The sequence below is a fragment of the Crinia signifera genome, chromosome 6 (assembly GCF_055691185.1).
Source record: "Crinia signifera chromosome 6, ASM5569118v1, whole genome shotgun sequence".
NCBI lineage: Eukaryota > Metazoa > Chordata > Amphibia > Anura > Myobatrachidae > Crinia > Crinia signifera.
In genome coordinates, this window is record NC_139222.1 from 206,412,138 (window position 1) to 206,439,584 (window position 27,447).

The 27,447-nt window shown below is 36.7% G+C and overlaps 30 non-coding genes across 30 annotated transcripts; all 30 read left to right on the forward strand.

Moving 5' to 3' along the window:
* Nucleotides 1–704: 704 nt before the first annotated feature.
* On the forward strand, nucleotides 705–786 carry TRNAL-AAG (transfer RNA leucine (anticodon AAG)). Its single transcript has one exon. It is a non-coding gene; the product is annotated as a tRNA-Leu (tRNA).
* A 417-nt stretch (nucleotides 787–1,203) lies between these two features.
* On the forward strand, nucleotides 1,204–1,285 carry TRNAL-UAG (transfer RNA leucine (anticodon UAG)). Its single transcript has one exon. It is a non-coding gene; the product is annotated as a tRNA-Leu (tRNA).
* Nucleotides 1,286–2,033: 748 nt separating this feature from the next.
* Nucleotides 2,034–2,115, forward strand: TRNAL-AAG (transfer RNA leucine (anticodon AAG)). Its single transcript has one exon. It is a non-coding gene; the product is annotated as a tRNA-Leu (tRNA).
* A 1,222-nt stretch (nucleotides 2,116–3,337) lies between these two features.
* Nucleotides 3,338–3,419, forward strand: TRNAL-AAG (transfer RNA leucine (anticodon AAG)). Its single transcript has one exon. It is a non-coding gene; the product is annotated as a tRNA-Leu (tRNA).
* Nucleotides 3,420–4,645: 1,226 nt separating this feature from the next.
* On the forward strand, nucleotides 4,646–4,727 carry TRNAL-AAG (transfer RNA leucine (anticodon AAG)). Its single transcript has one exon. It is a non-coding gene; the product is annotated as a tRNA-Leu (tRNA).
* Nucleotides 4,728–5,144: 417 nt separating this feature from the next.
* TRNAL-UAG (transfer RNA leucine (anticodon UAG)) lies at nucleotides 5,145–5,226 on the forward strand. Its single transcript has one exon. It is a non-coding gene; the product is annotated as a tRNA-Leu (tRNA).
* A 904-nt stretch (nucleotides 5,227–6,130) lies between these two features.
* On the forward strand, nucleotides 6,131–6,212 carry TRNAL-UAG (transfer RNA leucine (anticodon UAG)). The gene has a single exon. It is a non-coding gene; the product is annotated as a tRNA-Leu (tRNA).
* A 403-nt stretch (nucleotides 6,213–6,615) lies between these two features.
* Nucleotides 6,616–6,697, forward strand: TRNAL-UAG (transfer RNA leucine (anticodon UAG)). Its single transcript has one exon. It is a non-coding gene; the product is annotated as a tRNA-Leu (tRNA).
* A 736-nt stretch (nucleotides 6,698–7,433) lies between these two features.
* TRNAL-AAG (transfer RNA leucine (anticodon AAG)) lies at nucleotides 7,434–7,515 on the forward strand. The gene has a single exon. It is a non-coding gene; the product is annotated as a tRNA-Leu (tRNA).
* A 403-nt stretch (nucleotides 7,516–7,918) lies between these two features.
* On the forward strand, nucleotides 7,919–8,000 carry TRNAL-UAG (transfer RNA leucine (anticodon UAG)). The gene has a single exon. It is a non-coding gene; the product is annotated as a tRNA-Leu (tRNA).
* A 2,223-nt stretch (nucleotides 8,001–10,223) lies between these two features.
* On the forward strand, nucleotides 10,224–10,305 carry TRNAL-UAG (transfer RNA leucine (anticodon UAG)). The gene has a single exon. It is a non-coding gene; the product is annotated as a tRNA-Leu (tRNA).
* Nucleotides 10,306–11,042: 737 nt separating this feature from the next.
* Nucleotides 11,043–11,124, forward strand: TRNAL-AAG (transfer RNA leucine (anticodon AAG)). The gene has a single exon. It is a non-coding gene; the product is annotated as a tRNA-Leu (tRNA).
* Nucleotides 11,125–11,539: 415 nt separating this feature from the next.
* Nucleotides 11,540–11,621, forward strand: TRNAL-UAG (transfer RNA leucine (anticodon UAG)). The gene has a single exon. It is a non-coding gene; the product is annotated as a tRNA-Leu (tRNA).
* Nucleotides 11,622–12,358: 737 nt separating this feature from the next.
* TRNAL-AAG (transfer RNA leucine (anticodon AAG)) lies at nucleotides 12,359–12,440 on the forward strand. Its single transcript has one exon. It is a non-coding gene; the product is annotated as a tRNA-Leu (tRNA).
* A 417-nt stretch (nucleotides 12,441–12,857) lies between these two features.
* Nucleotides 12,858–12,939, forward strand: TRNAL-UAG (transfer RNA leucine (anticodon UAG)). Its single transcript has one exon. It is a non-coding gene; the product is annotated as a tRNA-Leu (tRNA).
* Nucleotides 12,940–13,687: 748 nt separating this feature from the next.
* On the forward strand, nucleotides 13,688–13,769 carry TRNAL-AAG (transfer RNA leucine (anticodon AAG)). The gene has a single exon. It is a non-coding gene; the product is annotated as a tRNA-Leu (tRNA).
* A 1,222-nt stretch (nucleotides 13,770–14,991) lies between these two features.
* Nucleotides 14,992–15,073, forward strand: TRNAL-AAG (transfer RNA leucine (anticodon AAG)). The gene has a single exon. It is a non-coding gene; the product is annotated as a tRNA-Leu (tRNA).
* Nucleotides 15,074–16,299: 1,226 nt separating this feature from the next.
* On the forward strand, nucleotides 16,300–16,381 carry TRNAL-AAG (transfer RNA leucine (anticodon AAG)). The gene has a single exon. It is a non-coding gene; the product is annotated as a tRNA-Leu (tRNA).
* A 417-nt stretch (nucleotides 16,382–16,798) lies between these two features.
* TRNAL-UAG (transfer RNA leucine (anticodon UAG)) lies at nucleotides 16,799–16,880 on the forward strand. The gene has a single exon. It is a non-coding gene; the product is annotated as a tRNA-Leu (tRNA).
* A 904-nt stretch (nucleotides 16,881–17,784) lies between these two features.
* TRNAL-UAG (transfer RNA leucine (anticodon UAG)) lies at nucleotides 17,785–17,866 on the forward strand. The gene has a single exon. It is a non-coding gene; the product is annotated as a tRNA-Leu (tRNA).
* A 403-nt stretch (nucleotides 17,867–18,269) lies between these two features.
* TRNAL-UAG (transfer RNA leucine (anticodon UAG)) lies at nucleotides 18,270–18,351 on the forward strand. The gene has a single exon. It is a non-coding gene; the product is annotated as a tRNA-Leu (tRNA).
* Nucleotides 18,352–19,087: 736 nt separating this feature from the next.
* On the forward strand, nucleotides 19,088–19,169 carry TRNAL-AAG (transfer RNA leucine (anticodon AAG)). The gene has a single exon. It is a non-coding gene; the product is annotated as a tRNA-Leu (tRNA).
* A 403-nt stretch (nucleotides 19,170–19,572) lies between these two features.
* On the forward strand, nucleotides 19,573–19,654 carry TRNAL-UAG (transfer RNA leucine (anticodon UAG)). Its single transcript has one exon. It is a non-coding gene; the product is annotated as a tRNA-Leu (tRNA).
* A 2,223-nt stretch (nucleotides 19,655–21,877) lies between these two features.
* Nucleotides 21,878–21,959, forward strand: TRNAL-UAG (transfer RNA leucine (anticodon UAG)). Its single transcript has one exon. It is a non-coding gene; the product is annotated as a tRNA-Leu (tRNA).
* Nucleotides 21,960–22,696: 737 nt separating this feature from the next.
* Nucleotides 22,697–22,778, forward strand: TRNAL-AAG (transfer RNA leucine (anticodon AAG)). Its single transcript has one exon. It is a non-coding gene; the product is annotated as a tRNA-Leu (tRNA).
* A 1,235-nt stretch (nucleotides 22,779–24,013) lies between these two features.
* Nucleotides 24,014–24,095, forward strand: TRNAL-AAG (transfer RNA leucine (anticodon AAG)). Its single transcript has one exon. It is a non-coding gene; the product is annotated as a tRNA-Leu (tRNA).
* A 417-nt stretch (nucleotides 24,096–24,512) lies between these two features.
* Nucleotides 24,513–24,594, forward strand: TRNAL-UAG (transfer RNA leucine (anticodon UAG)). Its single transcript has one exon. It is a non-coding gene; the product is annotated as a tRNA-Leu (tRNA).
* A 907-nt stretch (nucleotides 24,595–25,501) lies between these two features.
* TRNAL-UAG (transfer RNA leucine (anticodon UAG)) lies at nucleotides 25,502–25,583 on the forward strand. The gene has a single exon. It is a non-coding gene; the product is annotated as a tRNA-Leu (tRNA).
* Nucleotides 25,584–26,320: 737 nt separating this feature from the next.
* TRNAL-AAG (transfer RNA leucine (anticodon AAG)) lies at nucleotides 26,321–26,402 on the forward strand. The gene has a single exon. It is a non-coding gene; the product is annotated as a tRNA-Leu (tRNA).
* Nucleotides 26,403–26,805: 403 nt separating this feature from the next.
* On the forward strand, nucleotides 26,806–26,887 carry TRNAL-UAG (transfer RNA leucine (anticodon UAG)). Its single transcript has one exon. It is a non-coding gene; the product is annotated as a tRNA-Leu (tRNA).
* Nucleotides 26,888–27,447: the final 560 nt, after the last annotated feature.

Here is a 27,447-nt window from a genome sequence, read left to right on the forward strand (position 1 = left end):
CTCTTAAAGTTAAAATTCTATCTGGTGTATGATAGTTGCTGGGACAATTCAACAACAGAGTTCAAAAACGTTTATCATATTTACTAGATACTTTTCAAAAATATTTCTAAAGACTGTAGAGACATAAAAATTAACTTGAAGTGATTACAATTGGATGCATTGGGCATCCTGGCATTCGGGAAGCTGCAAGTCAGGAAACTGATAGCAGAATCCCAAACACTTGTAAAACGACTGATTTTGGAACTCTGTCCTATGTGTAGGGGATGTTATGGTTCAATGGCAGGGGGTGGGGTAATGGTTAGGCACTAAGAAGGGAGGTTAAGAGTTTGAAACTATAGGAGTATGTTTAAGGTTATGATGCAGATAGGAAGGGTCATGGTAAGATACTAAGAGGTTTTGGGGTTAGGCATTGGAAGGAAAAGAATTAAGGATAGGCTGCAGGTATGTTCAGTGTTAGAGTTAGGAGCTCGATGTTGAAAGTTAGAAGGCTTGCCTAGCAAGTGTCAGTATTGTGAGCATTGAGATGTCCCTAATATTGCAATGACCACCAGAAACCCAAGCCCCAGTATCACGTACCTAACCCTAACCATATGTGAATGCTCTAATAAATCTCAATATGTTTTGTTACTTCATATAAAGTGAACAAAACACATTTAAATAATCATTTGATAGATTTTTGAGCCACATGAACACTGCACCCATGAGGTAGCATGGCCGAGCGGTCTAAGGCGCTGGATTAAGGCTCCAGTCTCTTCGGAGGCGTGGGTTCAAATCCCACTGCTGCCACATTTATTATTGATATATATATTGTTAGAGGTTGATGTTTTCATTGTTCTATCCACAAGAATGCAATTCAATTAAAAAGTAAGTGTTCATCATCACATTGTTATAACAGCTAATTTCTTTCTTTGCTAACTTCCCAAAGCTGCCATATAAATTTTCCAAAGAAAATGTCAGTGATTGGTTTCAAAGTGGTAAACTCGACTAAAATGCAAATTAATTAAAAATTAACCATTTCTCATCTAGATTGCATGGCAACCAATATTCTTTTTAAAAAAAATCTTTTCTCACTTATGTTAAGAGCATCTATAATGCTTAACATAAAACATATTTTTACGTATTTCTTTAATACAACAACAACATTTTCTGTAATTCTAGTTCTAGATTCATGACTGTGAGAAACTATGAGTTACCTTTAAGTGTGGTAGCATGGCCGAGCGGTCTAAGGCGCTGGATTTAGGCTCCAGTCTCTTCGGAGGCGTGGGTTCAAATCCCACTGCTGCCATAATTATCTTCCAAAAACAAAATCAGTTATTTTTTCTTAAAGTTCAAATTCTATCTGGTGTATGATAGTTGCTGGGACAATTCAACAACAGAGTTCAAAAACGTTTATCATATTTACTAGATACTTTTCAAAAATATTTCTAAAGACTGTAGAGACATAAAAATTAACTTAAAGTGATTACAATTGGATGCATTGGGCATCCTGGCATTCGGGAAGCTGCAAGTCAGGAAACTGATAGCAGAATCCCAAACACTTGTAAAACGACTGATTTTGGAACTCTGTCCTATATGTAGGGGATGTTATGGTGGGGTAATGGTTAGGCACTAAGGTGGTGGGGTAATGGTTAGGCACTAAGAAGGGAGGTTAAGAGTTTGGAACTATAGTAGTATGTTTAAGGTTATGATGCAGATAGGAAGGGTCATGGTAAGATACTAAGAGGTTTTGGGGTTAGGCATGGAAGAAAAAGAATTAAGGATAGGCTGCAGGTATGTTCAGTGTTAAAGTTAGGGGCTCGATGTTGAAAGTTAGAAGGCTTACCTAGCAAGTGTCTGAATTGTGAGCATTGAGATGTCCCTAATATTGCAATGACCACCAGAAACACAAGCCCCAGTATCACGTACCTAACCCTAACCATATGTGAATGCTCTAATAAATCTCAATATGTTTTGTTACTTCATATAAAGTGAACAAAACACATTTAAATAATCATTTGATAGATTTTTGAGCCACATGAACACTGCACCCATGAGGTAGCATGGCTGAGCGGTCTAAGGCGCTGGATTAAGGCTCCAGTCTCTTCGGAGGCGTGGGTTCAAATCCCACTGCTGCCACATTTATTATTGATATATATATTGTTAGAGGTTGATGTTTTCATTGTTCTATCCACAAGAATGCAATTCAATTAAAAAGTAAGTGTTCATCATCACATTGTTATAACAGCTAATTTCTTTCTTTGCTAACTTCCCAAAGCTGCCATATAAATTTTCCAAAGAAAATGTCAGTGATTGGTTTCAAAGTGGTAAACTCGACTAAAATGCAAATTAATTAAAAATTAACCATTTCTCATCTAGATTGCATGGCAACCAATATTCTTTTTAAAAAAAATCTTTTCTCACTTATGTTAAGAGCATCTAAAATGCTTAACATAAAACTTATTTAATACAACAACAACATTTTCTGTAATTCTAGTTCTAGATTCCAGACTGTGAGAAACTATGAGTTACCTTTAAGTGTGGTAGCATTGCCGAGCGGTCTAAGGCGCTGGATTTAGGCTCCAGTCTCTTCGGAGGCGTGGGTTCAAATCCCACTGCTGCCATAATTATCTTCCAAAAACAAAATCAGTTATTTTCTCTTAAAGTTCAAATTCTATCTGGTGTATGATAGTTGCTGGGACAATTCAACAACAGAGTTCAAAAAAGTTTATCATATTTACTAGATACTTTTCAAAAATATTTCTAAAGACTGTAGAGACATAAAAATTAACTTGAAGTGATTACAATTGGATGCATTGGGCATCCTGGCATTCGGGAAGCTGCAAGTCAGGAAACTGATAGCAGAATCCCAAACACTGGTAAAACGACTGATTTTGGAACTCTGTCCTATGTGTAGGGGATGTTATGGTTCAATGGAAGGGGGTGGGGTAATGGTTAGGCACTAAGAAGGGAGGTTAAGAGTTTGAAACTATGGCAGTATGTTTAAGGTTATGATGCAGATAGGAAGGGTCATGGTAAGATACTAAGAGGTTTTGGGGTTAGGCATTGGAAGGAAAAGAATTAAGGATAGGCTGCAGGTATGTTCAGTGTTAGAGTTAGGAGCTCGATGTTGAAAGTTAGAAGGCTTGCCTAGCAAGTGTCAGTATTGTGAGCATTGAGATGTCCCTAATATTGCAATGACCACCAGAAAGCCAAGCCCCAGTATCACGTACCTAACCCTAACCATATGTGAATGCTCTAATAAATCTCAATATGTTTTGTTACTTCATATAAAGTGAACAAAACACATTTAAATAATCATTTGATAGATTTTTGAGCCACATGAACACTGCACCCCTGAGGTAGCATGGCCGAGCGGTCTAAGGCGCTGGATTAAGGCTCCAGTCTCTTCGGAGGCGTGGGTTCAAATCCCACTGCTGCCATATTTATTATTGATATATATTGTTAGAGGTTGATGTTTTCATTTTTCTATCCACAAGAATGCAATTCAATTAAAAAGTAAGTGTTCATCATCACATTGTTATAACAGCTAATTTCTTTCTTTGCTAACTTCCCAAAGCTGCCATATACATTTTCCAAAGAAAATGTCAGTGATTGGTTTCAAAGTGGTAAACTCGGCTAAAATGCAAATTAATTAAAAATTAACCATTTCTCATCTAGATTGCATGGCAACCAATATTCTTTTTTAAAAAAAATCTTTTCTCACTTATGTTAAGAGCAACTAAAATGCTTAACATAAAACATATTTTTACGTATTTCTTTAATACAACAACAACATTTTCTGTAATTCTAGTTCTAGATTCCAGACTGTGAGAAACTAGGAGCTACTTTTAAGTGTGGTAGCATGGCCGAGCGGTCTTAGTCGCTGGATTTAGGCTCCAGTCTCTTCAGAGGCGTGGGTTCAAATCCCACTGCTGCCATAATTATCTTCCAAAAACAAAATCAGTTATTTTCTCTTAAAGTTCAAATTCTATCTGGTGTATGATAGTTGCTGGGACAATTCAACAACAGAGTTCAAAAAAGTTTATCATATTTACTAGATACTTTTCAAAAATATTTCTAAAGACTGTAAAGACATAAAAATTAACTTGAAGTGATTACAATTGGATGCATTGGGCATCCTGGCATTCGGGAAGCTGCAAGTCAGGAAACTGATAGCAGAATCCCAAACACTGGTAAAACGACTGATTTTGGAACTCTGTCCTATGTGTAGGGGATGTTATGGTTCAATGGCAGGTGGTGGGGTAATGGTTAGGCACTAAGAAGGGAGTTTGGAACTATAGTAGTATGTTTAAGGTTATGATGCAGATAGGAAGGGTCATGGTAAGATACTAAGAGGTTTTAGGGTTAGGCATGGAAGAAAAAGAATTAAGGATAGGCTGCAGGTATGTTCAGTGTTAGAGTTAGGGGCTCGATGTTGAAAGTTAGAAGGCTTACCTAGCAAGTGTCTGAATTGTGAGCATTGAGATGTCCCTAATATTGCAATGACCACCAGAAACACAAGCCCCAGTATCACGTACCTAACCCTAACCATATGTGAATGCTCTAATAAATCTCAATATGTTTTGTTACTTCATATAAAGTTAACAAAACACAATTAAATAATCATTTGATAGATCTTTGAGCCACATGAACACTGCACCCATGAGGTAGCATGGCCGAGCGGTCTAAGGCGCTGGATTAAGGCTCCAGTCTCTTCGGAGGCGTGGGTTCAAATCCCACTGCTGCCATATTTGTTATTGATATATATATTGTTAGAGGTTGATGTTTTCATTGTTCTATCCACAAGAATGTAATTCAATTAAAAAGTAAGTGTTCATCATCACATTGTTATAACAGCTAATTTCTTTCTTTGCTAACTTCCCAAAGCTGCCATATAAATTTTCCAAAGAAAATGTCAGTAATTGGTTTCAAAGTGGTAAACTCGACTAAAATGCAAATTAATTAAAAATTAACCATTTCTCATCTAGATTGCATGGCAACCAATATTCTTTTTAAAAAAAATCTTTTCTCACTTATGTTAAGAGCATCTAAAATGCTTAACATAAAACATATTTTTATGTATTTCTTTAATACAACAACAACATTTTCTGTAATTCTAGTTCTAGATTCCAGACTGTGAGAAACTATGAGTTACCTTTAAGTGTGGTAGCATGGCCGAGCGGTCTAAGGCGCTGGATTTAGGCTCCAGTCTATTCGGAGGCGTGGGTTCAAATCCCACTGCTGCCATAATTATCTTCCAAAAACAAAATCATTTATTTTCTCTTAAAGTTCAAATTCTATCTGGTGTATGATAGTTGCTGGGACAATTCAACAACAGAGTTCAAAAAAGTTTATCATATTTAATAGATACTTTTCAAAAATATTTCTAAAGACTGTAAAGACATAAAAATTAACTTGAAGTGATTACAATTGGATGCATTGGGCATCCTGGCATTCGGGAAGCTGCAAGTCAGGAAACTGATAGCAGAATCCCAAACACTGGTAAAACGACTGATTTTGGAACTCTGTCCTATGTGTAGGGGATGTTATGGTTCAATGGCAGGTGGTGGGGTAATGGTTAGGCACTAAGAAGGGAGGTTAAGAGTTTGAAACTATAGGAGTATGTTTAAGGTTAAGATGCTGATAGGAAGGGTCATGGTAAGATACTAAGAGGTTTTGGGGTTAGGCATTGGAAGGAAAAGAATTAAGGATAGGCTGCAGGTATGTTCAGTGTTAGAGTTAGGAGCTCGATGTTGAAAGTTAGAAGGCTTGCCTAGCAAGTGTCAGTATTGTGAGCATTGAGATGTCCCTAATATTGCAATGACCACCAGAAACCCAAGCACCAGTATCACGTACCTAACCCTAACCATATGTGAATGCTCTAATAAATCTCAATATGTTTTGTCAGTGATTGGTTTCAAAGTGGTAAACTCGACTAAAATGCAAATTAATTAAAAATTAACCATTTCTCATCTAGATTGCATGGCAACCAATATTCTTTTTAAAAAAAATCTTTTCTCACTTATGTTAAGAGCATCTAAAATGCTTAACATAAAACATATTTTTCCGTATTTCTTTAATACAACAACATTTTCTGTAATTCTAGTTCTAGATTCCAGACTGTGAGAAACTATGCGTTACCTTTAAGTGTGGTAGCATGGCCGAGCGGTCTAAGGCGCTGGATTTAGGCTCCAGTCTCTTCGGAGGCGTGGGTTCAAATCCCACTGCTGCCACATTTATTATTGATATATATATTGTTAGAGGTTGATGTTTTCATTGTTCTATCCACAAGAATGCAATTCAATTAAAAAGTAAGTGTTCATCATCACATTGTTATAACAGCTAATTTCTTTCTTTGCTAACTTCCCAAAGCTGCCATATAAATTTTCCAAAGAAAATGTCAGTGATTGGTTTCAAAGTGGTAAACTCGACTAAAATGCAAATTAATTAAAAATTAACCATTTCTCATCTAGATTGCATGGCAACCAATATTCTTTTTAAAAAAAATCTTTTCTCACTTATGTTAAGAGCATCTAAAATGCTTAACATAAAACATATTTAATACAACAACAACATTTTCTGTAATTCTAGTTCTAGATTCCAGACTGTGAGAAACTAGGAGTTACCTTTAAGTGTGGTAGCATGGCCGAGCGGTCTAAGGCGCTGGATTTAGGCTCCAGTCTCTTCGGAGGCGTGGGTTCAAATCCCACTGCTGCCATAATTATCTTCCAAAAACAAAATCAGTTATTTTCTCTTAAAGTTCAAATTCTATCTGGTGTATGATAGTTGCTGGGACAATTCAACAACAGAGTTCAAAAAAGTTTATCATATTTACTAGATACTTTTCAAAAATATTTCTAAAGACTGTAGAGACATAAAAATTAACTTGAAGTGATTACAATTGGATGCATTGGGCATCCTGGCATTCGGGAAGCTGCAAGTCAGGAAACTGATAGCAGAATCCCAAACACTGGTAAAACGACTGATTTTGGAACTCTGTCCTATGTGTAGGGGATGTTATGGTTCAATGGCAGGTGGTGGGGTAATGGTTAGGCACTAAGAAGGGAGGTTAAGAGTTTGGAACTATAGTAGTATGTTTAAGGTTATGATGCAGATAGGAAGGGTCATGGTAAGATACTAAGAGGTTTTGGGGTTAGGCATGGAAGAAAAAGAATTAAGGATAGGCTGCAGGTATGTTCAGTGTTAAAGTTAGGGGCTCGATGTTGAAAGTTAGAAGGCTTACCTAGCAAGTGTCTGAATTGTGAGCATTGAGATGTCCCTAATATTGCAATGACCACCAGATACACAAGCCCCAGTATCACGTACCTAACCCTAACCATATGTGAATGCTCTAATAAATCTCAATATGTTTTGTTACTTCATATAAAGTGAACAAAACACATTTAAATAATCATTTGATAGATTTTTGAGCCACATGAACACTGCACCCATGAGGTAGCATGGCCGAGCGGTCTAAGGCGCTGGATTAAGGCTCCAGTCTCTTCGGAGGCGTGGGTTCAAATCCCACTGCTGCCACATTTATTATTGATATATATATTGTTAGAGGTTGATGTTTTCATTGTTCTATCCACAAGAATGCAATTCAATTAAAAAGTAAGTGTTCATCATCACATTGTTATAACAGCTAATTTCTTTCTTTGCTAACTTCCCAAAGCTGCCATATAAATTTTCCAAAGAAAATGTCAGTGATTGGTTTCAAAGTGGTTAACTCGACTAAAATGCAAATTAATTAAAAATTAACCATTTCTCATCTAGATTGCATGGCAACCAATATTCTTTTTAAAAAAAATCTTTTCTCACTTATGTTAAGAGCATCTAAAATGCTTAACATAAAACATATTTAATACAACAACAACATTTTCTGTAATTCTAGTTCTAGATTCCAGACTGTGAGAAACTAGGAGTTACCTTTAAGTGTGGTAGCATGGCCGAGCGGTCTAAGGCGCTGGATTTAGGCTCCAGTCTCTTCGGAGGCGTGGGTTCAAATCCCACTGCTGCCATATTTATTATTGATATATATTGTTAGAGGTTGATGTTTTCATTTTTCTATCCACAAGAATGCAATTCAATTAAAAAGTAAGTGTTCATCATCACATTGTTATAACAGCTAATTTCTTTCTTTGCTAACTTCCCAAAGCTGCCATATACATTTTCCAAAGAAAATGTCAGTGATTGGTTTCAAAGTGGTAAACTCGGCTAAAATGCAAATTAATTAAAAATTAACCATTTCTCTTCTAGATTGCATGGCAACCAATATTCTTTTTTAAAAAAAATCTTTTCTCACTTATGTTAAGAGCAACTAAAATGGTTAACATAAAACATATTTTTACGTATTTCTTTAATACAACAACAACATTTTCTGTAATTCTAGTTCTAGATTCCAGACTGTGAGAAACTATGAGCTACTTTTAAGTGTGGTAGCATGGCCGAGCGGTCTAAGTCGCTGGATTTAGGCTCCAGTCTCTTCGGAGGCGTGGGTTCAAATCCCACTGCTGCCATAATTATCTTCCAAAAACAAAATCAGTTATTTTCTCTTAAAGTTCAAATTCTACCTGGTGTATGATAGTTGCTGGGACAATTCAACAACAGAGTTCAAAAAAGTTTATCATATTTACTAGATACTTTTCAAAAATATTTCTAAAGACTGTAAAGACATAAAAATTAACTTGAAGTGATTACAATTGGATGCATTGGGCATCCTGGCATTCGGGAAGCTGCAAGTCAGGAAACTGATAGCAGAATCCCAAACACTGGTAAAACGACTGATTTTGGAACTCTGTCCTATGTGTAGGGGATGTTATGGTTCAATGGCAGGTGGTGGGGTAATGGTTAGGCACTAAGAAGGGAGGTTAAGAGTTTGGAACTATAGTAGTATGTTTAAGGTTATGATGCAGATAGGAAGGGTCATGGTAAGATACTAAGAGGTTTTGGGGTTAGGCATGGAAGAAAAAGAATTAAGGATAGGCTGCAGGTATGTTCAGTGTTAGAGTTAGGGGCTCGATGTTGAAAGTTAGAAGGCTTACCTAGCAAGTGTCTGAATTGTGAGCATTGAGATGTCCCTAATATTGCAATGACCACCAGAAACACAAGCCCCAGTATCACGTACCTAACCCTAACCATATGTGAATGCTCTAATAAATCTCAATATGTTTTGTTACTTCATATAAAGTGAACAAAACACATTTAAAAAATCATTTGACAGATCTTTGAGCCACATGAACACTGCACCCATGAGGTAGCATGGCCGAGCGGTCTAAGTCGCTGGATTTAGGCTCCAGTCTCTTCGGAGGCGTGGGTTCAAATCCCACTGCTGCCATAATTATCTTCCAAAAACAAAATCAGTTATTTTCTCTTAAAGTTCAAATTCTATCTGGTGTATGATAGTTGCTGGGACAATTCAACAACAGAGTTCAAAAAAGTTTATCATATTTACTAGATACTTTTCAAAAATATTTCTAAAGACTGTAAAGACATAAAAATTAACTTGAAGTGATTACAATTGGATGCATTGGGCATCCTGGCATTCGGGAAGCTGCAAGTCAGGAAACTGATAGCAGAATCCCAAACACTGGTAAAACGACTGATTTTGGAACTCTGTCCTATGTGTAGGGGATGTTATGGTTCAATGGCAGGTGGTGGGGTAATGGTTAGGCACTAAGAAGGGAGGTTAAGAGTTTGAAACTATAGGAGTATGTTTAAGGTTAAGATGCTGATAGGAAGGGTCATGGTAAGATACTAAGAGGTTTTGGGGTTAGGCATTGGAAGGAAAAGAAATAAGGATAGGCTGCAGGTATGTTCAGTGTTAGAGTTAGGAGCTCGATGTTGAAAGTTAGAAGGCTTGCCTAGCAAGTGTCAGTATTGTGAGCATTGAGATGTCCCTAATATTGCAATGACCACCAGAAACCCAAGCACCAGTATCACGTACCTAACCCTAACCATATGTGAATGCTCTAATAAATCTCAATATGTTTTGTCAGTGATTGGTTTCAAAGTGGTAAACTCGACTAAAATGCAAATTAATTAAAAATTAACCATTTCTCATCTAGATTGCATGGCAACCAATATTCTTTTTAAAAAAAATCTTTTCTCACTTATGTTAAGAGCATCTAAAATGCTTAACATAAAACATATTTTTACGTATTTCTTTAATACAACAACAACATTTTCTGTAATTCTAGTTCTAGATTCCAGACTGTGAGAAACTATGCGTTACCTTTAAGTGTGGTAGCATGGCCGAGCGGTCTAAGGCGCTGGATTTAGGCTCCAGTCTCTTCGGAGGCGTGGGTTCAAATCCCACTGCTGCCATAATTATCTTCCAAAAACAAAATCAGTTATTTTCTCTTAAAGTTCAAATTCTATCTGGTGTATGATAGTTGCTGGGACATTTCAACAACAGAGTTCAAAAAAGTTTATCATATTTACTAGATACTTTTCAAAAATATTTCTAAAGACTGTAGAGACATAAAAATTAATTTGAAGTGATTACAATTGGATGCATTGGGCATCCTGGCATTCGGGAAGCTGCAAGTCAGGAAACTGATAGCAGAATCCCAAACACTGGTAAAACGACTGATTTTGGAACTATGTCCTATGTGTAGGGGATGTTATGGTTCAATGGCAGGTGGTGGGGTAATGGTTAGGCACTAAGAAGGGAGGTTAAGAGTTTGAAACTATAGGAGTTTGTTTAAGGTTATGATGCTGATAGGAAGTGTCATGGTAAGATACTAAGAGGTTTTGGGGTTAGGCATTGGAAGAAAAAGAATTAAGGATAGGCTGCAGGTATGTTCAGTGTTAGAGTTAGGAGCTCGATGTTGAAAGTTAGAAGGCTTGCCTAGCAAGTGTCAGTATTGTGAGCATTGAGATGTCCCTAATATTGCAATGACCACCAGAAACCCAAGCCCCAGTATCACGTACCTAACCCTAACCATATGTGAATGCTCTAATAAATCTCAATATGTTTTGTTACTTCATATAAAGTGAACAAAACACATTTAAATAATCATTTGATAGATTTTTGAGCCACATGAACATTGCACCCCTGAGGTAGCATGGCCGAGCGGTCTAAGGCGCTGGATTAAGGCTCCAGTCTCTTCGGAGGCGTGGGTTCAAATCCCACTGCTGCCATATTTATTATTGATATATATTGTTAGAGGTTGATGTTTTCATTTTTCTATCCACAAGAATGCAATTCAATTAAAAAGTAAGTGTTCATCATCACATTGTTATAACAGCTAATTTCTTTCTTTGCTAACTTCCCAAAGCTGCCATATAAATTTTCCAAAGAAAATGTCAGTGATTGGTTTCAAAGTGGTAAACTCGACTAAAATGCAAATTAATTAAAAATTAACCATTTCTCATCTAGATTGCATGGCAACCAATATTCTTTTTAAAAAAAATCTTTTCTCACTTATGTTAAGAGCATCTAAAATGCTTAACATAAAACATATTTTTACGTATTTCTTTAATACAACAACAACATTTTCTGTAATTCTAGTTCTAGATTCCAGACTGTGAGAAACTATGAGTTACCTTTAAGTGTGGTAGCATGGCCGAGCGGTCTAAGGCGCTGGATTTAGGCTCCAGTCTCTTCGGAGGCGTGGGTTCAAATCCCACTGCTGCCATAATTATCTTCCAAAAACAAAATCAGTTATTTTCTCTTAAAGTTAAAATTCTATCTGGTGTATGATAGTTGCTGGGACAATTCAACAACAGAGTTCAAAAACGTTTATCATATTTACTAGATACTTTTCAAAAATATTTCTAAAGACTGTAGAGACATAAAAATTAACTTGAAGTGATTACAATTGGATGCATTGGGCATCCTGGCATTCGGGAAGCTGCAAGTCAGGAAACTGATAGCAGAATCCCAAACACTTGTAAAACGACTGATTTTGGAACTCTGTCCTATGTGTAGGGGATGTTATGGTTCAATGGCAGGGGGTGGGGTAATGGTTAGGCACTAAGAAGGGAGGTTAAGAGTTTGAAACTATAGGAGTATGTTTAAGGTTATGATGCAGATAGGAAGGGTCATGGTAAGATACTAAGAGGTTTTGGGGTTAGGCATTGGAAGGAAAAGAATTAAGGATAGGCTGCAGGTATGTTCAGTGTTAGAGTTAGGAGCTCGATGTTGAAAGTTAGAAGGCTTGCCTAGCAAGTGTCAGTATTGTGAGCATTGAGATGTCCCTAATATTGCAATGACCACCAGAAACCCAAGCCCCAGTATCACGTACCTAACCCTAACCATATGTGAATGCTCTAATAAATCTCAATATGTTTTGTTACTTCATATAAAGTGAACAAAACACATTTAAATAATCATTTGATAGATTTTTGAGCCACATGAACACTGCACCCATGAGGTAGCATGGCCGAGCGGTCTAAGGCGCTGGATTAAGGCTCCAGTCTCTTCGGAGGCGTGGGTTCAAATCCCACTGCTGCCACATTTATTATTGATATATATATTGTTAGAGGTTGATGTTTTCATTGTTCTATCCACAAGAATGCAATTCAATTAAAAAGTAAGTGTTCATCATCACATTGTTATAACAGCTAATTTCTTTCTTTGCTAACTTCCCAAAGCTGCCATATAAATTTTCCAAAGAAAATGTCAGTGATTGGTTTCAAAGTGGTAAACTCGACTAAAATGCAAATTAATTAAAAATTAACCATTTCTCATCTAGATTGCATGGCAACCAATATTCTTTTTAAAAAAAATCTTTTCTCACTTATGTTAAGAGCATCTATAATGCTTAACATAAAACATATTTTTACGTATTTCTTTAATACAACAACAACATTTTCTGTAATTCTAGTTCTAGATTCATGACTGTGAGAAACTATGAGTTACCTTTAAGTGTGGTAGCATGGCCGAGCGGTCTAAGGCGCTGGATTTAGGCTCCAGTCTCTTCGGAGGCGTGGGTTCAAATCCCACTGCTGCCATAATTATCTTCCAAAAACAAAATCAGTTATTTTTTCTTAAAGTTCAAATTCTATCTGGTGTATGATAGTTGCTGGGACAATTCAACAACAGAGTTCAAAAACGTTTATCATATTTACTAGATACTTTTCAAAAATATTTCTAAAGACTGTAGAGACATAAAAATTAACTTAAAGTGATTACAATTGGATGCATTGGGCATCCTGGCATTCGGGAAGCTGCAAGTCAGGAAACTGATAGCAGAATCCCAAACACTTGTAAAACGACTGATTTTGGAACTCTGTCCTATATGTAGGGGATGTTATGGTGGGGTAATGGTTAGGCACTAAGGTGGTGGGGTAATGGTTAGGCACTAAGAAGGGAGGTTAAGAGTTTGGAACTATAGTAGTATGTTTAAGGTTATGATGCAGATAGGAAGGGTCATGGTAAGATACTAAGAGGTTTTGGGGTTAGGCATGGAAGAAAAAGAATTAAGGATAGGCTGCAGGTATGTTCAGTGTTAAAGTTAGGGGCTCGATGTTGAAAGTTAGAAGGCTTACCTAGCAAGTGTCTGAATTGTGAGCATTGAGATGTCCCTAATATTGCAATGACCACCAGAAACACAAGCCCCAGTATCACGTACCTAACCCTAACCATATGTGAATGCTCTAATAAATCTCAATATGTTTTGTTACTTCATATAAAGTGAACAAAACACATTTAAATAATCATTTGATAGATTTTTGAGCCACATGAACACTGCACCCATGAGGTAGCATGGCTGAGCGGTCTAAGGCGCTGGATTAAGGCTCCAGTCTCTTCGGAGGCGTGGGTTCAAATCCCACTGCTGCCACATTTATTATTGATATATATATTGTTAGAGGTTGATGTTTTCATTGTTCTATCCACAAGAATGCAATTCAATTAAAAAGTAAGTGTTCATCATCACATTGTTATAACAGCTAATTTCTTTCTTTGCTAACTTCCCAAAGCTGCCATATAAATTTTCCAAAGAAAATGTCAGTGATTGGTTTCAAAGTGGTAAACTCGACTAAAATGCAAATTAATTAAAAATTAACCATTTCTCATCTAGATTGCATGGCAACCAATATTCTTTTTAAAAAAAATCTTTTCTCACTTATGTTAAGAGCATCTAAAATGCTTAACATAAAACTTATTTAATACAACAACAACATTTTCTGTAATTCTAGTTCTAGATTCCAGACTGTGAGAAACTATGAGTTACCTTTAAGTGTGGTAGCATTGCCGAGCGGTCTAAGGCGCTGGATTTAGGCTCCAGTCTCTTCGGAGGCGTGGGTTCAAATCCCACTGCTGCCATAATTATCTTCCAAAAACAAAATCAGTTATTTTCTCTTAAAGTTCAAATTCTATCTGGTGTATGATAGTTGCTGGGACAATTCAACAACAGAGTTCAAAAAAGTTTATCATATTTACTAGATACTTTTCAAAAATATTTCTAAAGACTGTAGAGACATAAAAATTAACTTGAAGTGATTACAATTGGATGCATTGGGCATCCTGGCATTCGGGAAGCTGCAAGTCAGGAAACTGATAGCAGAATCCCAAACACTGGTAAAACGACTGATTTTGGAACTCTGTCCTATGTGTAGGGGATGTTATGGTTCAATGGAAGGGGGTGGGGTAATGGTTAGGCACTAAGAAGGGAGGTTAAGAGTTTGAAACTATGGCAGTATGTTTAAGGTTATGATGCAGATAGGAAGGGTCATGGTAAGATACTAAGAGGTTTTGGGGTTAGGCATTGGAAGGAAAAGAATTAAGGATAGGCTGCAGGTATGTTCAGTGTTAGAGTTAGGAGCTCGATGTTGAAAGTTAGAAGGCTTGCCTAGCAAGTGTCAGTATTGTGAGCATTGAGATGTCCCTAATATTGCAATGACCACCAGAAAGCCAAGCCCCAGTATCACGTACCTAACCCTAACCATATGTGAATGCTCTAATAAATCTCAATATGTTTTGTTACTTCATATAAAGTGAACAAAACACATTTAAATAATCATTTGATAGATTTTTGAGCCACATGAACACTGCACCCCTGAGGTAGCATGGCCGAGCGGTCTAAGGCGCTGGATTAAGGCTCCAGTCTCTTCGGAGGCGTGGGTTCAAATCCCACTGCTGCCATATTTATTATTGATATATATTGTTAGAGGTTGATGTTTTCATTTTTCTATCCACAAGAATGCAATTCAATTAAAAAGTAAGTGTTCATCATCACATTGTTATAACAGCTAATTTCTTTCTTTGCTAACTTCCCAAAGCTGCCATATACATTTTCCAAAGAAAATGTCAGTGATTGGTTTCAAAGTGGTAAACTCGGCTAAAATGCAAATTAATTAAAAATTAACCATTTCTCATCTAGATTGCATGGCAACCAATATTCTTTTTTAAAAAAAATCTTTTCTCACTTATGTTAAGAGCAACTAAAATGCTTAACATAAAACATATTTTTACGTATTTCTTTAATACAACAACAACATTTTCTGTAATTCTAGTTCTAGATTCCAGACTGTGAGAAACTAGGAGCTACTTTTAAGTGTGGTAGCATGGCCGAGCGGTCTTAGTCGCTGGATTTAGGCTCCAGTCTCTTCAGAGGCGTGGGTTCAAATCCCACTGCTGCCATAATTATCTTCCAAAAACAAAATCAGTTATTTTCTCTTAAAGTTCAAATTCTATCTGGTGTATGATAGTTGCTGGGACAATTCAACAACAGAGTTCAAAAAAGTTTATCATATTTACTAGATACTTTTCAAAAATATTTCTAAAGACTGTAAAGACATAAAAATTAACTTGAAGTGATTACAATTGGATGCATTGGGCATCCTGGCATTCGGGAAGCTGCAAGTCAGGAAACTGATAGCAGAATCCCAAACACTGGTAAAACGACTGATTTTGGAACTCTGTCCTATGTGTAGGGGATGTTATGGTTCAATGGCAGGTGGTGGGGTAATGGTTAGGCACTAAGAAGGGAGTTTGGAACTATAGTAGTATGTTTAAGGTTATGATGCAGATAGGAAGGGTCATGGTAAGATACTAAGAGGTTTTAGGGTTAGGCATGGAAGAAAAAGAATTAAGGATAGGCTGCAGGTATGTTCAGTGTTAGAGTTAGGGGCTCGATGTTGAAAGTTAGAAGGCTTACCTAGCAAGTGTCTGAATTGTGAGCATTGAGATGTCCCTAATATTGCAATGACCACCAGAAACACAAGCCCCAGTATCACGTACCTAACCCTAACCATATGTGAATGCTCTAATAAATCTCAATATGTTTTGTTACTTCATATAAAGTTAACAAAACACAATTAAATAATCATTTGATAGATCTTTGAGCCACATGAACACTGCACCCATGAGGTAGCATGGCCGAGCGGTCTAAGGCGCTGGATTAAGGCTCCAGTCTCTTCGGAGGCGTGGGTTCAAATCCCACTGCTGCCATATTTGTTATTGATATATATATTGTTAGAGGTTGATGTTTTCATTGTTCTATCCACAAGAATGTAATTCAATTAAAAAGTAAGTGTTCATCATCACATTGTTATAACAGCTAATTTCTTTCTTTGCTAACTTCCCAAAGCTGCCATATAAATTTTCCAAAGAAAATGTCAGTAATTGGTTTCAAAGTGGTAAACTCGACTAAAATGCAAATTAATTAAAAATTAACCATTTCTCATCTAGATTGCATGGCAACCAATATTCTTTTTAAAAAAAATCTTTTCTCACTTATGTTAAGAGCATCTAAAATGCTTAACATAAAACATATTTTTATGTATTTCTTTAATACAACAACAACATTTTCTGTAATTCTAGTTCTAGATTCCAGACTGTGAGAAACTATGAGTTACCTTTAAGTGTGGTAGCATGGCCGAGCGGTCTAAGGCGCTGGATTTAGGCTCCAGTCTATTCGGAGGCGTGGGTTCAAATCCCACTGCTGCCATAATTATCTTCCAAAAACAAAATCATTTATTTTCTCTTAAAGTTCAAATTCTATCTGGTGTATGATAGTTGCTGGGACAATTCAACAACAGAGTTCAAAAAAGTTTATCATATTTAATAGATACTTTTCAAAAATATTTCTAAAGACTGTAAAGACATAAAAATTAACTTGAAGTGATTACAATTGGATGCATTGGGCATCCTGGCATTCGGGAAGCTGCAAGTCAGGAAACTGATAGCAGAATCCCAAACACTGGTAAAACGACTGATTTTGGAACTCTGTCCTATGTGTAGGGGATGTTATGGTTCAATGGCAGGTGGTGGGGTAATGGTTAGGCACTAAGAAGGGAGGTTAAGAGTTTGAAACTATAGGAGTATGTTTAAGGTTAAGATGCTGATAGGAAGGGTCATGGTAAGATACTAAGAGGTTTTGGGGTTAGGCATTGGAAGGAAAAGAATTAAGGATAGGCTGCAGGTATGTTCAGTGTTAGAGTTAGGAGCTCGATGTTGAAAGTTAGAAGGCTTGCCTAGCAAGTGTCAGTATTGTGAGCATTGAGATGTCCCTAATATTGCAATGACCACCAGAAACCCAAGCACCAGTATCACGTACCTAACCCTAACCATATGTGAATGCTCTAATAAATCTCAATATGTTTTGTCAGTGATTGGTTTCAAAGTGGTAAACTCGACTAAAATGCAAATTAATTAAAAATTAACCATTTCTCATCTAGATTGCATGGCAACCAATATTCTTTTTAAAAAAAATCTTTTCTCACTTATGTTAAGAGCATCTAAAATGCTTAACATAAAACATATTTTTCCGTATTTCTTTAATACAACAACATTTTCTGTAATTCTAGTTCTAGATTCCAGACTGTGAGAAACTATGCGTTACCTTTAAGTGTGGTAGCATGGCCGAGCGGTCTAAGGCGCTGGATTTAGGCTCCAGTCTCTTCGGAGGCGTGGGTTCAAATCCCACTGCTGCCACATTTATTATTGATATATATATTGTTAGAGGTTGATGTTTTCATTGTTCTATCCACAAGAATGCAATTCAATTAAAAAGTAAGTGTTCATCATCACATTGTTATAACAGCTAATTTCTTTCTTTGCTAACTTCCCAAAGCTGCCATATAAATTTTCCAAAGAAAATGTCAGTGATTGGTTTCAAAGTGGTAAACTCGACTAAAATGCAAATTAATTAAAAATTAACCATTTCTCATCTAGATTGCATGGCAACCAATATTCTTTTTAAAAAAAATCTTTTCTCACTTATGTTAAGAGCATCTAAAATGCTTAACATAAAACATATTTAATACAACAACAACATTTTCTGTAATTCTAGTTCTAGATTCCAGACTGTGAGAAACTAGGAGTTACCTTTAAGTGTGGTAGCATGGCCGAGCGGTCTAAGGCGCTGGATTTAGGCTCCAGTCTCTTCGGAGGCGTGGGTTCAAATCCCACTGCTGCCATAATTATCTTCCAAAAACAAAATCAGTTATTTTCTCTTAAAGTTCAAATTCTATCTGGTGTATGATAGTTGCTGGGACAATTCAACAACAGAGTTCAAAAAAGTTTATCATATTTACTAGATACTTTTCAAAAATATTTCTAAAGACTGTAGAGACATAAAAATTAACTTGAAGTGATTACAATTGGATGCATTGGGCATCCTGGCATTCGGGAAGCTGCAAGTCAGGAAACTGATAGCAGAATCCCAAACACTGGTAAAACGACTGATTTTGGAACTCTGTCCTATGTGTAGGGGATGTTATGGTTCAATGGCAGGTGGTGGGGTAATGGTTAGGCACTAAGAAGGGAGGTTAAGAGTTTGGAACTATAGTAGTATGTTTAAGGTTATGATGCAGATAGGAAGGGTCATGGTAAGATACTAAGAGGTTTTGGGGTTAGGCATGGAAGAAAAAGAATTAAGGATAGGCTGCAGGTATGTTCAGTGTTAAAGTTAGGGGCTCGATGTTGAAAGTTAGAAGGCTTACCTAGCAAGTGTCTGAATTGTGAGCATTGAGATGTCCCTAATATTGCAATGACCACCAGATACACAAGCCCCAGTATCACGTACCTAACCCTAACCATATGTGAATGCTCTAATAAATCTCAATATGTTTTGTTACTTCATATAAAGTGAACAAAACACATTTAAATAATCATTTGATAGATTTTTGAGCCACATGAACACTGCACCCATGAGGTAGCATGGCCGAGCGGTCTAAGGCGCTGGATTAAGGCTCCAGTCTCTTCGGAGGCGTGGGTTCAAATCCCACTGCTGCCACATTTATTATTGATATATATATTGTTAGAGGTTGATGTTTTCATTGTTCTATCCACAAGAATGCAATTCAATTAAAAAGTAAGTGTTCATCATCACATTGTTATAACAGCTAATTTCTTTCTTTGCTAACTTCCCAAAGCTGCCATATAAATTTTCCAAAGAAAATGTCAGTGATTGGTTTCAAAGTGGTTAACTCGACTAAAATGCAAATTAATTAAAAATTAACCATTTCTCATCTAGATTGCATGGCAACCAATATTCTTTTTAAAAAAAATCTTTTCTCACTTATGTTAAGAGCATCTAAAATGCTTAACATAAAACATATTTAATACAACAACAACATTTTCTGTAATTCTAGTTCTAGATTCCAGACTGTGAGAAACTAGGAGTTACCTTTAAGTGTGGTAGCATGGCCGAGCGGTCTAAGGCGCTGGATTTAGGCTCCAGTCTCTTCGGAGGCGTGGGTTCAAATCCCACTGCTGCCATATTTATTATTGATATATATTGTTAGAGGTTGATGTTTTCATTTTTCTATCCACAAGAATGCAATTCAATTAAAAAGTAAGTGTTCATCATCACATTGTTATAACAGCTAATTTCTTTCTTTGCTAACTTCCCAAAGCTGCCATATACATTTTCCAAAGAAAATGTCAGTGATTGGTTTCAAAGTGGTAAACTCGGCTAAAATGCAAATTAATTAAAAATTAACCATTTCTCTTCTAGATTGCATGGCAACCAATATTCTTTTTTAAAAAAAATCTTTTCTCACTTATGTTAAGAGCAACTAAAATGGTTAACATAAAACATATTTTTACGTATTTCTTTAATACAACAACAACATTTTCTGTAATTCTAGTTCTAGATTCCAGACTGTGAGAAACTATGAGCTACTTTTAAGTGTGGTAGCATGGCCGAGCGGTCTAAGTCGCTGGATTTAGGCTCCAGTCTCTTCGGAGGCGTGGGTTCAAATCCCACTGCTGCCATAATTATCTTCCAAAAACAAAATCAGTTATTTTCTCTTAAAGTTCAAATTCTACCTGGTGTATGATAGTTGCTGGGACAATTCAACAACAGAGTTCAAAAAAGTTTATCATATTTACTAGATACTTTTCAAAAATATTTCTAAAGACTGTAAAGACATAAAAATTAACTTGAAGTGATTACAATTGGATGCATTGGGCATCCTGGCATTCGGGAAGCTGCAAGTCAGGAAACTGATAGCAGAATCCCAAACACTGGTAAAACGACTGATTTTGGAACTCTGTCCTATGTGTAGGGGATGTTATGGTTCAATGGCAGGTGGTGGGGTAATGGTTAGGCACTAAGAAGGGAGGTTAAGAGTTTGGAACTATAGTAGTATGTTTAAGGTTATGATGCAGATAGGAAGGGTCATGGTAAGATACTAAGAGGTTTTGGGGTTAGGCATGGAAGAAAAAGAATTAAGGATAGGCTGCAGGTATGTTCAGTGTTAGAGTTAGGGGCTCGATGTTGAAAGTTAGAAGGCTTACCTAGCAAGTGTCTGAATTGTGAGCATTGAGATGTCCCTAATATTGCAATGACCACCAGAAACACAAGCCCCAGTATCACGTACCTAACCCTAACCATATGTGAATGCTCTAATAAATCTCAATATGTTTTGTTACTTCATATAAAGTGAACAAAACACATTTAAAAAATCATTTGACAGATCTTTGAGCCACATGAACACTGCACCCATGAGGTAGCATGGCCGAGCGGTCTAAGTCGCTGGATTTAGGCTCCAGTCTCTTCGGAGGCGTGGGTTCAAATCCCACTGCTGCCATAATTATCTTCCAAAAACAAAATCAGTTATTTTCTCTTAAAGTTCAAATTCTATCTGGTGTATGATAGTTGCTGGGACAATTCAACAACAGAGTTCAAAAAAGTTTATCATATTTACTAGATACTTTTCAAAAATATTTCTAAAGACTGTAAAGACATAAAAATTAACTTGAAGTGATTACAATTGGATGCATTGGGCATCCTGGCATTCGGGAAGCTGCAAGTCAGGAAACTGATAGCAGAATCCCAAACACTGGTAAAACGACTGATTTTGGAACTCTGTCCTATGTGTAGGGGATGTTATGGTTCAATGGCAGGTGGTGGGGTAATGGTTAGGCACTAAGAAGGGAGGTTAAGAGTTTGAAACTATAGGAGTATGTTTAAGGTTAAGATGCTGATAGGAAGGGTCATGGTAAGATACTAAGAGGTTTTGGGGTTAGGCATTGGAAGGAAAAGAAATAAGGATAGGCTGCAGGTATGTTCAGTGTTAGAGTTAGGAGCTCGATGTTGAAAGTTAGAAGGCTTGCCTAGCAAGTGTCAGTATTGTGAGCATTGAGATGTCCCTAATATTGCAATGACCACCAGAAACCCAAGCACCAGTATCACGTACCTAACCCTAACCATATGTGAATGCTCTAATAAATCTCAATATGTTTTGTCAGTGATTGGTTTCAAAGTGATAAACTCGACTAAAATGCAAATTAATTAAAAATTAACCATTTCTCATCTAGATTGCATGGCAACCAATATTCTTTTTAAAAAAAATCTTTTCTCACTTATGTTAAGAGCATCTAAAATGCTTAACATAAAACATATTTTTACGTATTTCTTTAATACAACAACAACATTTTCTGTAATTCTAGTTCTAGATTCCAGACTGTGAGAAACTATGAGTTACCTTTAAGTGTGGTAGCATGGCCGAGCGGTCTAAGGCGCTGGATTTAGGCTCCAGTCTCTTCGGAGGCGTGGGTTCAAATCCCACTGCTGCCATAATTATCTTCCAAAAACAAAATCAGTTATTTTCTCTTAAAGTTCAAATTCTATCTGGTGTATGATAGTTGCTGGGACAATTCAACAACAGAGTTCAAAAAAGTTTATCATATTTACTAGATACTTTTCAAAAATATTTCTAAAGACTGTAGAGACATAAAAATTAACTTGAAGTGATTACAATTGGATGCATTGGGCATCCTGGCATTCGGGAAGCTGCAAGTCAGGAAACTGATAGCAGAATTCCAAACACTGGTAAAACGACTGATTTTGGAACTCTGTCCTATGTGTAGGGGATGTTATGGTTCAATGGCAGGGGGTGGGGTAATGGTTAGGCACTAAGAAGGGAGGTTAAGAGTTTGAAACTATAGGAGTATGTTTAAGGTTATGATGCAGATAGGAAGGGTCATGGTAAGATACTAAGAGGTTTTGGGGTTAGGCATTGGAAGAAAAAGAATTAAGGATAGGCTGCAGGTATGATCAGTGTTAGAGTTAGGAGCTCGATGTTGAAAGTTAGAAGGCTTGCCTAGCAAGTGTCAGTATTGTGAGCATTGAGATGTCCCTAATATTGCAATGACCACCAGAAACCCAATCCCCAGTATCACGTACCTAACCCTAACCATATGTGAATGCTCTAATAAATCTCAATATGTTTTGTTACTTCATATAAAGTGAACAAAACACATTTAAATAATCATTTGATAGATTTTTGAGCCACATGAACACTGCACCCATGAGGTAGCATGGCCGAGCGGTCTAAGGCGCTGGATTAAGGCTCCAGTCTCTTTGGAGGCGTGGGTTCAAATCCCACTGCTGCCACATTTATTATTGATATATATATTGTTAGAGGTTGATGTTTTCATTGTTCTATCCACAAGAATGCAATTCAATTAAAAAGTAAGTGTTCATCATCACATTGTTATAACAGCTAATTTCTTTCTTTGCTAACTTCCCAAAGCTGCCATATAAATTTTCCAAAGAAAATGTCAGTGATTGATTTCAAAGTGGTAAACTCGACAAAAATGCAAATTAATTAAAAATTAACCATTTCTCATCTAGATTGCATGGCAACCAATATTCTTTTAAAAAAAAATCTTTTCTCACTTATGTTAAGAGCATCTAAAATGCTTAACATAAAACATATTTTTACGTATTTCTTTAATACAACAACAACATTTTCTGTAATTCTAGTTCTAGATTCCAGACTGTGAGAAACTATGAGTTACCTTTAAGTGTGGTAGCATGGCCGAGCGGTCTAAGGCGCTGGATTTAGGCTCCAGTCTCTTCGGAGGCGTGGGTGCAAATCCCACTGCTGCCATAATTATCTTCCAAAAACAAAATCAGTTATTTTCTCTTAAAGTTCAAATTCTATCTGGTGTATGATAGTTGCTGGGACAATTCAACAACAGAGTTCAAAAACGTTTATCATATTTACTAGATACTTTTCAAAAATATTTCTAAAGACTGTAGAGACATAAAAAATAACTTGAAGTGATTACAATTGGATGCATTGGGCATCCTGGCATTCGGGAAGCTGCAAGTCAGGAAGCTGATAGCAGAATCCCAAACACTGGTAAAACGACTGATTTTGGAACTCTGTCCTATGTGTAGGGGATGTTATGGTTCAATGGCAGGTGGTGGGGTAATGGTTAGGCACTAAGAAGGGAGGTTAAGAGTTTGGAACTAAAGTAGTATGTTTAAGGTTATGATGCAGATAGGAAGGGTCATGGTAAGATACTAAGAGGTTTTGGGGTTAGGCATGGAAGAAAAAGAATTAAGGATAGGCTGCAGGTATGTTCAGTGTTAAAGTTAGGGGCTCGATGTTGAAAGTTAGAAGGCTTACCTAGCAAGTGTCTGAATTGTGAGCATTGAGATGTCCCTAATATTGCAATGACCACCAGAAACACAAGCACCAGTATCACGTACCTAACCCTAACCATATGTGAATGCTCTAATAAATCTCAATATGTTTTGTTACTTCATATAAAGTGAACAAAACACATTTAAATAATCATTTGATAGATCTTTGAGCCACATGAACACTGCACCCATGAGGTAGCATGGCCGAGCGGTCTAAGGCGCTGGATTAAGGCTCCAGTCTCTTCGGAGGCGTGGGTTCAAATCCCACTGCTGCCATATTTGTTATTGATATATATATTGTTAGAGGTTGATGTTTTCATTGTTCTATCCACAAGAATGTAATTCAATTAAAAAGTAAGTGTTCATCATCACATTGTTATAACAGCTAATTTCTTTCTTTGCTAACTTCCCAAAGCTGCCATATACATTTTCCAAAGAAAATGTCAGTAATTGGTTTCAAAGTGGTAAACTCGACTAAAATGCAAATTAATTAAAAATTAACCATTTCTCATCTAGATTGCATGGCAACCAATATTCTTTTTAAAAAAAATCTTTTCTCACTTATGTTAAGAGCATCTAAAATGCTTAACATAAAACATATTTTTACGTATTTCTTTAATACAACAACAACATTTTCTGTAATTCTAGTTCTAGATTCCAGACTGTGAGAAACTATGAGTTACCTTTAAGTGTGGTAGCATGGCCGAGCGGTCTAAGGCGCTGGATTTAGGCTCCAGTCTCTTCGGAGGCGTGGGTTCAAATCCCACTGCTGCCATAATTATCTTCCAAAAACAAAATCAGTTATTTTCTCTTAAAGTTCAAATTCTATCTGGTGTATGATAGTTGCTGGGACAATTCAACAACAGAGTTCAAAAAAGTTTATCATATTTAATAGATACTTTTCAAAAATATTTCTAAAGACTGTAAAGACATAAAAATTAACTTGAAGTGATTACAATTGGATGCATTGGGCATCCTGGCATTCGGGAAGCTGCAAGTCAGGAAACTGATAGCAGAATCCCAAACACTGGTAAAACGACTGATTTTGGAACTCTGTCCTATGTGTAGGGGATGTTATGGTTCAATGGCAGGTGGTGGGGTAATGGTTAGGCACTAAGAAGGGAGGTTAAGAGTTTGAAACTATAGGAGTATGTTTAAGGTTAAGATGCTGATAGGAAGGGTCATGGTAAGATACTAAGAGGTTTTGGGGTTAGGCATTGGAAGAAAAAGAAATGAGGATAGGCAGCAGGTATGTTCAGTGTTAGAGTTAGGAGCTCGATGTTGAAAGTTAGAAGGCTTGCCTAGCAAGTGTCAGTATTGTGAGCATTGAGATGTCCCTAATATTGCAATGACCACCAGAAACCCAAGCACCAGTATCACGTACCTAACCCTAACCATATGTGAATGCTCTAATAAATCTCAATATGTTTTGTCAGTGATTGGTTTCAAAGTGGTAAACTCGACTAAAATGCAAATTAATTAAAAATTAACCATTTCTCATCTAGATTGCATTGCAACCAATATTCTTTTTAAAAAAAATCTTTTCTCACTTATGTTAAGAGCATCTAAAATGCTTAACATAAAACATATTTTTACGTATTTCTTTAATACAACAACAACATTTTCTGTAATTCTAGTTCTAGATTCCAGACTGTGAGAAACTATGCGTTACCTTTAAGTGTGGTAGCATGGCCGAGCGGTCTAAGGCGCTGGATTTAGGCTCCAGTCTCTTCGGAGGCGTGGGTTCAAATCCCACTGCTGCCATAATTATCTTCCAAAAACAAAATCAGTTATTTTCTCTTAAAGTTCAAATTCTATCTGGTGTATGATAGTTGCTGGGACATTTCAACAACAGAGTTCAAAAAAGTTTATCATATTTACTAGATACTTTTCAAAAATATTTCTAAAGACTGTAGAGACATAAAAATTAACTTGAAGTGATTACAATTGGATGCATTGGGCATCCTGGCATTCGGGAAGCTGCAAGTCAGGAAACTGATAGCAGAATCCCAAACACTGGTAAAACGACTGATTTTGGAACTCTGTCCTATGTGTAGGGGATGTTATGGTTCAATGGCAGGTGGTGGGGTAATGGTTAGGCACTAAGAAGGGAGGTTAAGAGTTTTAAACTATAGGAGTTTGTTTAAGGTTATGATGCTGATAGGAAGTGTCATGGTAAGATACTAAGAGGTTTTGGGGTTAGGCATTGGAAGAAAAAGAATTAAGGATAGGCTGCAGGTATGTTCAGTGTTAGAGTTAGGAGCTCGATGTTGAAAGTTAGAAGGCTTGCCTAGCAAGTGTCAGTATTGTGAGCATTGAGATGTCCCTAATATTGCAATGACCACCAGAAACCCAAGCCCCAGTATCACGTACCTAACCCTAACCATATGTGAATGCTCTAATAAATCTCAATATGTTTTGTTACTTCATATAAAGTGAACAAAACACATTTAAATAATCATTTGATAGATTTTTGAGCCACATGAACACTGCACCCCTGAGGTAGCATGGCCGAGCGGTCTAAGGCGCTGAATTAAGACTCCAGTCTCTTCGGAGGCGTGGGTTCAAATCCCACTGCTGCCACATTTATTATTGATATATATATTGTTAGAGGTTGATGTTTTCATTGTTCTATCCACAAGAATGCAATTCAATTAAAAAGTAAGTGTTCATCATCACATTGTTATAACAGCTAATTTCTTTCTTTGCTAACTTCCCAAAGCTGCCATATAAATTTTCCAAAGAAAATGTCAGTGATTGGTTTCAAAGTGGTAAACTCGACTAAAATGCAAATTAATTAAAAATTAACCATTTCTCATCTAGATTGCATGGCAACCAATATTCTTTTTAAAAAAAATCTTTTCTCACTTATGTTAAGAGCATCTAAAATGCTTAACATAAAACATATTTAATACAACAACAAAATTTTCTGTAATTCTAGTTCTAGATTCCAGACTGTGAGAAACTATGAGTTACCTTTAAGTGTGGTAGCATGGCCGAGCGGTCTAAGGCGCTGGATTTAGGCTCCAGTCTCTTCGGAGGCGTGGGTTCAAATCCCACTGCTGCCATAATTATCTTCCAAAAACAAAATCAGTTATTTTCTCTTAAAGTTCAAATTCTATCTGGTGTATGATAGTTGCTGGGACAATTCAACAACAGAGTTCAAAAACGTTTATCATATTTACTAGATACTTTTCAAAAATATTTCTAAAGACTGTAGAGACATAAAAATTAACTTGAAGTGATTACAATTGGATGCATTGGGCATCCTGGCATTCGGGAAGCTGCAAGTCAGGAAACTGATAGCAGAATCCCAAACACTTGTAAAACGACTGATTTTGGAACTCTGTCCTATGTGTAGGGGATGTTATGGTTCAATGGCAGGGGGTGGGGTAATGGTTAGGCACTAAGAAGGGAGGTTAAGAGTTTGAAACTATAGGAGTATGTTTAAGGTTATGATGCAGATAGGAAGGGTCATGGTAAGATACTAAGAGGTTTTGGGGTTAGGCATTGGAAGGAAAAGAATTAAGGATAGGCTGCAGGTATGTTCAGTGTTAGAGTTAGGAGCTCGATGTTGAAAGTTAGAAGGCTTGCCTAGCAAGTGTCAGTATTGTGAGCATTGAGATGT